The sequence below is a fragment of the Octopus bimaculoides genome, chromosome 20 (genome assembly GCF_046866305.1).
Source record: "Octopus bimaculoides isolate indiv1 chromosome 20, ASM4686630v1, whole genome shotgun sequence".
Classification (NCBI taxonomy): domain Eukaryota; kingdom Metazoa; phylum Mollusca; class Cephalopoda; order Octopoda; family Octopodidae; genus Octopus; species Octopus bimaculoides.
Genome location: NC_142947.1, coordinates 48,505,278 through 48,517,789, shown reverse-complemented (window position 1 = coordinate 48,517,789; position 12,512 = coordinate 48,505,278). Strand labels below are relative to the sequence as shown.

The following is a 12,512-nucleotide window of genomic DNA, read 5'->3' as shown; positions in this document are numbered from 1 at the left end:
GTACCTCTATGTATATATTTATATATTCACTCAAGTATATATGCATGTATGTATGGATATATATATATAGATAGATAGATAGATAGATAGATAGATGTTCTGTATGTATTTATATGTACATTTATTAATCTGTTGCTGTCCCTTCCGCCTTGTTGTGTTGTTTATCAATATCCAAGTGGAATTTTCTCCATTCTCTTCAAGAATAGCAGTTGTTTGGCATGAGAGCTGGTCTTTTGTTGAAACCAAACGCATCTACTTCAGGTGTAATAACTTTTCTGGCCTCATTCTTATATAGATATCATGCAACAAGGCTACTCATGTTTCTTAATCTTCCTGCAACTTGTAGAATTCAATCAATAATAGGTTTTTCCATTACTTTTTTCTGAAATGACATAAATACAAAAGAAGATTTGTTACAAAAGACACATGTTGTAGTTTCAGTGTTGGGTTTCAGTCATTATTAAGGTAGAAATAAAGAAATAAATTAAAAATATGCCCCAGAAGCATAAAATAAATTTATTACTAAAATAATGATATTCCTAAACAAGAGTCTAAGACTTAGGTTGTTTTAATTGATATTATCTTTAGTGTTTATAAAATGGCTTGGTTGGTCTCTCACATGAAATACTGAGTCTGATTAATATAGAGAAACTGAGTTTGGGATGATTTTTGAATGAATGACTTCACCAGTTGTTAATCAATATTCATTCAATTAGACATTGATGTACTTAATCAGTTACAACAATCAATGATTTTGGTTTTTATCAAACCAGATTATTTGTTTGTTTTTTAATTTAATTAAATTAATAATTGATAATGAAGTTTGGTCTCTTATAATTTATATTTGGCTGGCTAGACTCTGTATTTGTAAACATTTAATGAAAATATTGAGAATCATTTCCTGACCTCTGCTGTACAGCATTAGCAGTTGTCAGTACCCCTGGCCAAAACATCGAACATCACAAAGTAACAGGACAAAGTCGCAAATCAACCATATCACAAAATAGGAACCAACTTACTTACTTCTGGTGGAAAATAGAAACCAACTTACACCAGAAGAAAAAAACTTTCAACATAATCAGCCACTACATGGTTGTTCAAACTACTAGAAGTAGCAGACGAACCACACTTAAATCCTATCTATAGTCTTAAAAGAAGAACACATTGGGTATTGGAGTCCTATGTCCATTGTCTGGTAAAAGAAGAGACTGTCATGGATGAGCAAAGATCTACTGAAAAATAAACAACATTAATGCGCATGGCACTTGATGTGGTTTCACAAATTATTTTAGATATGAAACCACCAATAATTTAGGTAAAAGTGTAGAAAGGGGAGAAACTAAATATTTTTTCATGTTTAGACAAATAGTGTTCAACTTCTCTGGAGTGGGGGACAGTTTGGCTTGGTAATCTCTTGCAGGAGAGCATTAGTAGCAATATAACTGAAAGGCAAATAATTAGTGAAGTTGAAACATTTTTAATAATTAATAATTATAAAAAATAGTGATTTATATCATAAACTGTCATACATTCACTTTATTTTTTATTCTTTATTTGTATCTCGAATTCACAATAAATATCCTAATGCTATTAGCGGGCTTAGATTATTAATTCAAATAAGGTCCTGTCTTTTATTTAAATAAGGCCCCCTCTTTTATTTAAATAAAGTCTTGTTTTTAATTTTAAAAGGCCCTATGTTTTATTTGAATAAATATTCCCAAAATGATGGGTTCTTTAGTGAAATTGATTGTAACAATGAAACTAATAATGACGGAACCAGCAATCTGTTAAAGTTGCATCAGAACGAAAGCATTTGTTCAGCAATTTCTGTACAAAATGTTTTATTTCTTTAATATTTTTTTCAGCTGATTCGCTTATGTAGGTAGCTTTCTCTCTTTTGTTATATATAAAGTAGTCAGATAAAGTAGAACAATCTCAGTGACATTTGCAGGTCTCAGGAGAGAAATTGACTGTTGTTTCTTGCAGGTCAAGTTTTGTGAGATTGTTTCCTTGATATGTGTAGGCATTGATGGAGGTTGTTCTGGCTCAGTTGTTTGGTATAGCAAGCAGTATCAGGGCACAAATGAAGTGGTGGTGGGATGGAGATGGTTGACATTTGCAGGAGAAAGAGAGAGAGAGAGAGAGAGAGATGTATAAAAGGCAGACCTCCACAACCTTACTGGTGGCTACTGATTAGGGAAACTCAAGTCAGTGAAGAAGGTTATCATCCATCATCATCATCATCGTTTAACGTCCATTTTTCCATGCTGGCATGGGTCGGACAGTTTGACATGAAGCTGGCCAGCCAGGGAGCTGTCCAGACTCCAAATGGTTTCTATGACTGGATTGTAAAAATGAATGTGAGGTAAAGGACTATTGGACTACTAGTTACATGGCATTGAGTTTCAAATTCTATTTTAGCCAATGCATTGTCTTTGTCCTTCGTGGTTATGTAGTTAGCGGCATGAGGGTCATAAAACAACCCCCTCAGTCAAAATCCATTTTATCCTTAGAACAGCCACAGTACTATGAATGCCAAACTACAAAATATAATCTATCTGCAAAGCAGATAGTCTTTAAAGATTTGTCTAAAAGTTAGAGATCATAAGCGACATATAGAACATGCAATAAGTAATTCAACGAATCAATGATTTAGTTGACAAGGACTTCCATAAATTCAACATTGTGAGACTCATTAACTGTTTCCTGAAGTTCATTAAAATGTACTTATTGACAGTAAATCACATATGTTCTTGCCTTTTTATTGATTTTATTACAAATGTACATATATTTTCACATTCATCGAAATTTGTTCAAAAATATAAACAATAAAACAAAAAATGTAATTTCACTTTTTTATAACATGGTTTTGTGACAATTAGTGAATCTTTAAAATATTTTTTGTGAAAATATTCGTGATTTTTTTTTTTTTTTGTTTTTGTCTGAATTTTCAAATTTATATTTAATTTCTTTTCTTAATTGATACAATTTCTAATTTTCATTAGCCATCAAGCTCATCATTAAATCCTTGACTGGATATTAATGTAGAATTTGCATATATGTAGAATGTTTTAGTTTTATATCTAGGCAGGTTGTAATAGCACCAGGTGGGGTTGAGAACTGTCTGTGGTTCCAGCCAATGGATGGTTGGAGTTGTACCAAGAGAAAACCAACCCTATGAGGATTCAATGCTGAAGGACTTTGGACAATGTTACACATTACTTGGAGTAGTACATTGTTGGTATACTTTAGGGTGTCCAACAAGTCATAAAGTCCTAGATTCTCTTGGTATATTATGATCAAATGAATAAAAACTCACGGTAGGCAAGTGTCTGTTCATTACAGCTGTTTCTTATGTAACTTTTAATGAAGAATAAAACATTGCATCATTATAAAAGACGATGACCATCTGATGACTATGGTCTTTCATAATGATGCAATGTTTTATTCTTCATTAAAAGTTACATAAGAAACAGCTGTAATGAACAGACACTTGCCTACCGTGAGTTTTTATTCATTTGATTATATATATATATATATATATATATATATATATAGATATATATATATAGATATATATATATATATATATAAATGTATGTGTACTTTTGCAATGTGTACAAATATCACGGAAAAAAATGAATAAATAGTTACCAGGGTAGCAAAAAAATTCACATAAGTACCAAGGGTGTTACAACCTACTTATAAAGGTAGAAATTCCAGGGTTTAGTGAAATGTTTTTGTATAACAGAAAAATAAAGAAATGGAGTTAAATGCAGGTGTTATTCAAATCTTTATACTTCCGACATACGTTTCAAAGAAAACATTGGTATTATTCCAGACAGACTAAAATGATATAAAACAATGAGATCTTCTCATAAGGGAAAAAACAGAAACGAAACGCATCAGTAAGCCATTTTAACTGAATGTAATGACTGCATATATGATGAAGGGAACGCTGGCAAGTTATTTAAAAAAAGAAAACATTAATAGATTTAATGTCGAATGCAATTTAGAGAAAGAGAAGGTGGAGAAGGAAAGAAATTAGCAGAAAACCAAGAGTGGAGAAATGTAGTGTGATAGATGAATGGGAATAAAGCTTAAAAGCGTGGAAATAGAAATAAAAATATGCAAGACTTTTCTCAAGTTCCAAATGTGAATTTGTGTGTTAATTACATCTCAAAGATGGAGCCTTGTATCTTTGTTGGAAACTGGCTCCCTCCTCAGTGGAAGATTTATAATAATTAAAAAAATAGAAGAGACATACATAGGTGTGTGTATGTACACACACACACACACACACACACACACACGTCTATAAATGTAGGTATACATGTGTGTTATTCTCTTCTGAGTCAATGTCCATGTGTTTTATGCCCATTTTTGCACAATGTTTGTTTATTGAAGTTTTGTTTTTTGTTTTACTTGTCGTCATCATCATCATCCCTATCCCCACCACCACCACCACTATTCGTGCAATCATCCCCCCCCCCTACAATCACCACCACAGCCATTACTCTCATCATCATTTCCATGACTGTCTCCATCATCATTTTCCTCATCTTTATTATCATCTGACAATATTCAACATCTGTTGTCGTGTAATACTTATTATGGATTACAGAGGCCTGTTTAGATTCAACTAAACACAACATTAACTACACAAATGTTTGTTAATATTTTGTCTCTCATAGCTGTATGTTGGAATAAAAGTGTTTGACTGTCTTCTTTGATAGCAACTATACAATATATATATAGAGAGAGGTTGTTGTCGTTGTGGTGGTGGTGAGCATAAGAAGTGTGTTTGAGAGCTTATTGTAACCTTTTAAGCTGAAGTATTAAACACAGATCAAATAAAGTGATAATGTACTGAAATCCATGGCTGTTGTGTAGAGGTTGAGATGTTTTACACTACCATCTCATCAACAAGTATCATGTAGGTATTTTGGGATGGGACATATATGATATAAAGTTCATCCAGAATTAATCCCTCATCCTTGGTTACCAATAACAGAATCAATCCAGGTTTCTGTTCCAAGTGTAACTTCTTGCCATTAGTCTCAAAGACTCTTGGAAATAACCAGCAGTGCTTTCTCTGACTAAATCACAAAAGAAAAGAAGACCTAATTGCCAAATACACCTTCACCATCTCTACAACCCCTGGTACATATTTTTGTCTCTACCTCTACAACAATGGCTTCAGTTCATTTGAATCAGCCAGCTGGGTGTTACCTCTGTCTTAGCACAACTCTCTCTTGTCAAGAAAGTTACTAAAGATCAGCATTGTATCTCATAGCAGATTTAATACTACAGAATCCTGACCTCGGTGATAACCTTATGAAAAGGTTTAATTTTAACAGCATTGTAAATGTGGTAAGTTATACAGTCCTCTTTAAAGAACAAAATGAAATTTCCTTAAAACTAAATATCAAGAATTTCCTGTTTATTTTATTACAGAAGTAGGATGGGTCTGCAACATTTGTGCAATGTTGGTAAGTGTCTTGGTGATTCAATTATAACATTCTATTAATCCCCACTCCCATATAACTTTGTTCTAGATGAAAAGCATGCTATGAATCCTTGCAACAAGTATTCCCTAGTAAACCATTAAGTTAGGAATGGCCTCAGTTTTACAATTCTTATTGTAAAACAATATTAAAGACTAAATTGATTGTTACATCATCAGAAATAACCAAGTAGCCAGTGGATAGGAACTCATCTTATCTAATATTCTAGTTCCCTGATAATTTTACTAATTACCAGTAACTAGAAACATGGAGCAAATGCTTTTGTGATGTCGATAATGTAGCAGACAGGTTGTTTCAGTTTTTCAGTTCTTTATTCTTGGCTGTGAAGTGAAATCTTGTCAAACTCAACATTGCTCTTCCTAAAGTAAATAACAGTAATTCACTGGGACATAGTCAGTTGATTACATTCCTTCTTTACAAAATATTGATCTCCTGAGTAGTCAAAATAAATCAATATTATCTATGGCTTTTCTCTAAGCTGTTCAGATTCTTTGTTTAATATATTTTTTGGCCTGCGTTTGTTGGCTTTGTGTAAATAAGGAATTATATATGCTTCATGAATGTATTTAAACTGAATTATATCTAAGATTTATACATTCTTGTAAGCATTGCATTTCTTCGATTTTGTGTATGAATTAATGTATGTCTACTTCAGAGATACAAGCAGGAACTAATGTCTCAATATCCATTTATATTCATAAAATAATCTTCAATAAGTCCAAACATGTGTGAATGATTTAATATTTCTTTAGAATTCTTCCCTCTGTTCCTACTATGATCACAAGACTGAAATATTAGAAATATACTGAAATCGAAGAATGAGATTTGGGACTAAAATCTTTGTACTTTCCATCGTGATTTTCAGTTCTTTCACAATTTAGAATCTGTCAAATTGTTCAAACTGAGATATCTTCATAAACAGAAATTAGGGAGTGAATATAGGATGTTGGAAATTTTTAACTCTAATTTTAAAATAGTTGGTATGAATTGTTGTTTATAGGTTCTAATTTTTGAATAAAACTTCTTCAGATTTGTTGTCACCTGACAAATAAAGTAAATAAATCACCAAAATATTGTAAAACTTTTCACTCAACACAATATTTCTTTGTACTAAATTTAAATTTCAAACTAGAAAAGGTAATCTCACTCCACTCCAACCAAAAATCTGAAATAATTTCTAAAGTTGAAATACTTCTCTTGTCTGTTTAAAACTGAACTTGTTACCTCATAGAATACAGGATGTTAATTACATTTACACTCCACTATAACAAAGTTAACGATGAAACCATGTTACAGCTATTTCTATTGTGTTCTTTGATGTATTATTTGGCAGATAATTAGGGCTAGTAATTACTAATGATCTGTACTGATTGGAGCAGAATGGGTTTACAACGAACCAGTGTAGGTGTACATGTATACATTTGTGTGTGTATAGAAACACAAATACACATATACACATATATACACAGAAACATACACATATAAACAAAGAAATGGTGGAATATCAACTGTTGATTTGGTTGTCTTATCTGAGAAGTTTGAAAATTTTGGTGAAAATTAAACTGAGAAGAAAACTGGACATAAAAGGCATTGATTGGTTTGGAAGTGGAGGAGAGAGAGGATTATGTTTTGGATTTGTAGTGTGTGTGTGTGTGTGTGTGTGTGTGTGTGTGTGTGTGTGTGTGTGTACATCAGCGATGCGGATCAGCATCAGATTTGGAAGGGAGGAGAATCATCAATATCACCTAATGTTGTAGTGAAAGGTTTAAATGCCTTAACTCTTGCACTTGCTCTATAGTCAGTTTCATCATCTTAAGAGACCAACGTATAAGATTACAGTTGTGTTATTATAGTCATGATAGACATAGACAGATATGGTCCTAGAAACACACAATCTCTTAGCTTAGCTAACCATTTCTGAAATAATTGAGTGAGAGCCTTATACTAAAATAGGACAAAATAACTGAAGTTTTTGGTCCTTATATACGCATATTTTTCATATGTGTATGTGTGTTTTTAGAAACAATTTACAATTTTTATATGCTACACCTCCGCCACCATTATAAGTCCAGTTTGCTTGCAGTTGAATGTCATTCAAAATGTGAATGAGACAATCTTTCTGTTTTTCATCAATGTAATCATATTTTGCAGCTGCTCAAACAGGATCAGAATGGCCACCAGTTTCAGTGAATGCTGTCATCAAATGGTGGGCAGCAGTTACTGAGCTTCCAATTTCAACAGTTATGGCTTGAAAAATTCTATTTCCCTTCATACAGCTTGACAATTCGTAGCTGTACCTTTGATAACCAATCTTAGGATGATATAATTAAAGTTATTAATAATTTGTCTTAATTAGTGTTTACTATGGAATATTAAAGTTTAAATACTTTTCTCTAAAATGTTCTTATGAACACTGTTAATAATTACATTATACTAATTAAAATTTTTCTGTTCAGGCATCATTTCAAATAATTCTCTTTTTATTTTTATATAGTCTGAATTATAATTAAATAAGTTAAAATAATCAAGGTTTAATCATCAATACAGTTTTATCTTTTAACGAAGTGTTATGACCTCTGTGTGTATCATATATATATTTCAGTTGACATTATCACTTGTTCAGTCATTTCATACAACAGTCTTCAGTGAAAATATTTCCTATACTTAAACACACACAAGCATACACGTGTATGCCTCTTTGGTTTATAAATTTGCAATTGCTCATTGATATAATTAATATTGTTTCCAGAATAAATCCCAATCAACAGCCAGTAATTTACCAGCTTCATAGAATAAGTCAGGTGCCAAGTCAGTAAAGGGAACTCTCAGATTCCCCTGAAGACTTATCTCACCATTCCACTATTCCTCACAAACATAGAAATTCTTATACCTTCTCCAAATTTGAAAGCTTCAAGTTCTTCACTATATTTCTTATCTCGTAATTTAATAAAAAGAACCACCTTTGCTAGTTTTTATTTTTAAAATTTTCTAGATTTTTATGCTTTGTAATGTATATTTTCCTTCGTCTCTTCAAAGATATTTTGTGGTTAATCTGGTTGCTGAAGACTTGCAGCAATCAATGGAACAGATCTCTTTTTTAGTTGGAATTATCTGTTAAGAGATATTTATTTATTTACTTACATGACTGATTTATGATAAGAATCTGACGAAAGGGTAATAGTAGTTTAGCATTTTAAACCTAAAGTTGCTAATTTTAAGTTAGCAATCATTATGTTGTCTACTTGGCTACAACAGATTCAATTCTTATGACTAGATCATTGTTAAGAGAGAAAACACCAGAAGCCATTGAAATCTTAGGAAATTAAAAGCAAATCTCATTTGACAGAGTCTCTTTTATTTTTAGTGTTTTTCTCCTGCTTGTTTCAAAATGGTTACAATGGTTCTAGAGCATCTGGGCAGTTGCATAGTATTAGAGAAATTGTTTTGTTTTTATATAACTGGATGCCACTTCCCACTCAGCTGTGAAGTAAGAGTGATCTTTGTTGTCAGCCAAACAAACTGATGTAAGTCAGAAATGTGTTCCTTACCCCCGGAGGGATAATACAATGTTTGCAATACAATTTGATCTCATGACTATGTGGTTAGATGTCCAATGCCTCCCAATAATTGTATCCTATGTACAATTAATTGTGTTAATTATTAACAACTCACTTGTGAAGTAGAAGTGAAATTTTCTATCAGCCAAACTGACTAGTGTGTTTAGTTATATACCTGGCCCTGCAACTACATTACAATGGTTGCAATAAGGTTCAGTATGCCTGACTCAACTAGGTTTTGGCCTGAATTTGGCACTGAAGATCATGGCAAAGGTCCTCAAGGTGGCTTTGGGCAAAGAGGCCAAAGTGGATAAGGCTGCCAGCTCATATATTGATGATATCCTGGTAGATGAGAAAGTAGCATTGGTAAAGGGAATTGTGGACTCTCTTAGGGGGTTTGGGCTGACAACAAAACTGCCAGAGGCTATAGAGGGAGGTACAGTGCTGGGGTTCAGGCTCGAAAGAGACAAAGTGGGTAGGCTAGTGTTTCACAGAGGGAACGAGATCCCAGACCTAAATTGGAATATGAATTGGCGAGAGCTGTTCTCAATGTGTGGGAAGTTGATGGGTCACTAGCCTGTCACAGGATGGCTCTGAACCGCATGTAGCTATGTCAAAAGGTGAGCAGAAGGATTAAACTGGAGAGAAGACAATGGTGATGATGCAAAAGGTCTCAGAGAGAGGGCAAGTGGAAGATCCAGTGAAGGGCAGCTGGAACATGCCTGATACAAAGCCAGAGATCATGTGGTGTGACGCAAGCAGCATAGTATTGGGACTCGTGCTGGAAATAAGTGTTCATAAGTATTCAGGAAAACATATGTGTGTGTGTGTGTGTATGTGTGTGTGTGTGTGTGTGTGTGTGTGTTGCATGCAAAAGCTTCCAAACAGTTTCCTTCAACTAATTCCACCCACAAAGTACTGGCATGCCTGAGGCTAAAATGAAAGATACTTGCCCAAGGTGCCCTGCAGTGAGTTAGAACTCAAGACAATGTGGTTAGAAAGTAAATTCCATAACCATACAGCTGTGTCTGTACTCCAGAATGGTCTGTAAGAAAGAAAAAAACAATGAGAGTAAAGAAAAACACAAGAAAATTTAAACTTTGACTGTAAAAGCATATTTAAGAAATGGAGAAATATTGTAAAACTTATTTTACTCTGAAATTTGATTATGATTTAGTATAAATTTTATTTATTGTTTAAACAGAAACTAACTTGATATGTAAATAATATATAAAATTACATATATAAATGTAAAACTGAGTATAAAAGTGTATAAACTACATATATAAAAAATACATGCACGCGCACACACACACACACATACACACACACACACACACACGCATGCATAAACTAACATCTGGCTACTGCTTCCTGGTAATGTAAATATTTATTGTAAGTAGTTTCCAGAGGCTCTGGCAAGTTTACCTTCTACACTGGAGAATAAATATAACAAGTAAACAGTTGTCTGAAACATTTACTTATTCTTAACTTGAAAGAATGCTCTCTCTAAAATAGTTTATATAAATGTTTTAAAAGATTGTTTCAGATTTCATCAGTGATCTCCTTATTTATTGATAATATCAAGAGTGAAAAGGAAATACCAGGTGAAAATATCTTATTTGAAATGGTCCAGATTATACGTTGGGAATCAGGCAAATTGTTCTTCTTAGCTCTTCTTCATTTTATTATAGAATGTGTGTGGTTTCAGCTAACAGAATTAAAATACCTATATTCTATCTCCGGTACTGAGTATTCTGTCTCCCATTTATTAGCACTAATATAAATGTGTGTGTGTGCATGCACTCACACAGAAGTATGGGATTGTAAGATCCCTTTGGTTTGTCTCATCAAGGACTATTTAACTCCTCTAGTGTTGGTGCCCAGTACACTGTGTAAAGTGGCTGGTGATAGGTAGAGCATCCTGTCATGAAAACCAAACATGTTGAAGCACCTTTCAATGGAAGCAACAGCTCCCAGTTAGAAATTATTTGAACTGTGGTGATCTTCCTACATTGGCATGGATTGGAAATCTATCACATACAAGCGTAGAAAGGTGGATGTGAAAATGATGATGCTATGCATAAAGATGCAAGAATACTTATGTGTGTGCACACACACACACGCACACAAATATGTGTGTGGTGGTGGGGAGTCTTCCCATCCAAGCAGCAATGTACTCTTTTTATTTCAAAGAAATTTGAATCTCCACATAACACAAATTCCTTGTTGGTGGAGGTGGCCACCACCATTTGCTGCATAATTCTTTGTTTAGTGACAATAACCATGGAGTTTTGGGTGGTTTCTGTTGGATTCTATTTTGTCTGTTGGAAGAACAATAACAAGGCTGCAAGTAATCTTTGCTGCCATCTTCCATTTCTGTTGCTGGGCTGGTTGTGGTAGTAGTAGTAGTAGTGGGTGCTGTTGTTGTTATTGTTGTTGGTGGTGGTGGTGGTGGTGTTGCTGCAGTGGCAATGGTGGTAGAGGTAGATTCACTGATATGGAACCATCAGAAATACTTATTAAACGGTTGAATAAGTTCATAAGCACAGGTGAGATTCTTGCAATAAAACCCGGTCACACAGCAAACTGACAGTGGCATTTGTCAGCACAAATTATCTGCAGTTTGTGAGGTTGTATACAGTTTTATGTTGTTGAAGCAAGTGGATGAGTCCATTGTTTATGAGACAAACTGCTGTCTATGACGTTATACACGAAGCCCAGTTATGGTTTTATCAACTCTTTATTACAATTAGAATTTCAAATCCTCCTTTTAAAACTTATATCAAAATGGTTTTCATTTTCTTATTCTTTGCGTCTTTATCTTATTCTTCCTTTCATTTTTTTGTCTTTTCCTTTTCTCCATTTGCTTTTTAATTTTCTTCTTTCTTCTTCCTATCTTTTTTCTTTTTTCTCTCTCCTTTTTTCTTTTATTTAAAATTTGATTATTTCTTGCTCCTTCTTTCTTTGTTGTCTTCATTTTCTTCTTCTTCTTCTTCTTCTCATCATCATCATCATCATTATGGCAGAGAGCTGACAGAATTGTTAGCACGCCAGGCAAAATGCTTTGCAGCATTTCATCCCTCTTCACGTTCTGAGTTCAAATTCCGCTGAGGCTGACTTTGCCTTTCATCCTTTCAGGGTTGATAAAATAAGGACCAGTTGAGTAGTGGGGTCGATGCCATCGACTTACCCCTCCCTGAATTGCTGGCCTTGTCCCAAAATTTGAATGACATTGCCTATCCTCTTTTTGGGGGTCATTAAAAATAAATACCAGTTAAGTACTGAGGCTAATGTAACCAACTACCTCCTTCCTGCAAAAACTTCTGACCTTGTGCCAAAATTTGAAACCATTACTATCATCATCGTCATCATCATCATCATCATCATCATCATCATCACTGCTCTATATTCATATTGCTGTTAA

At 33.7% G+C, this 12,512-nt stretch overlaps 1 protein-coding gene and 1 long non-coding RNA gene across 13 annotated transcripts in view; one reads left to right on the top strand and one right to left on the bottom strand.

Annotated features, from left to right (window-relative positions):
• The window catches only part of LOC106882264 (phospholipid transfer protein C2CD2L), a 90,263-nt gene that overhangs the window by 8,732 nt on the left and 69,019 nt on the right, over positions 1–12,512 (top strand). The window lies entirely within an intron of this gene.
• On the bottom strand, positions 10,039–10,646 carry LOC149131733 (uncharacterized). The gene is made up of 2 exons (XR_016237702.1): positions 10,514–10,646; positions 10,039–10,130 (listed from the first exon to the last, which is right to left on the bottom strand). It is a non-coding gene; the product is annotated as an uncharacterized LOC149131733 (long non-coding RNA).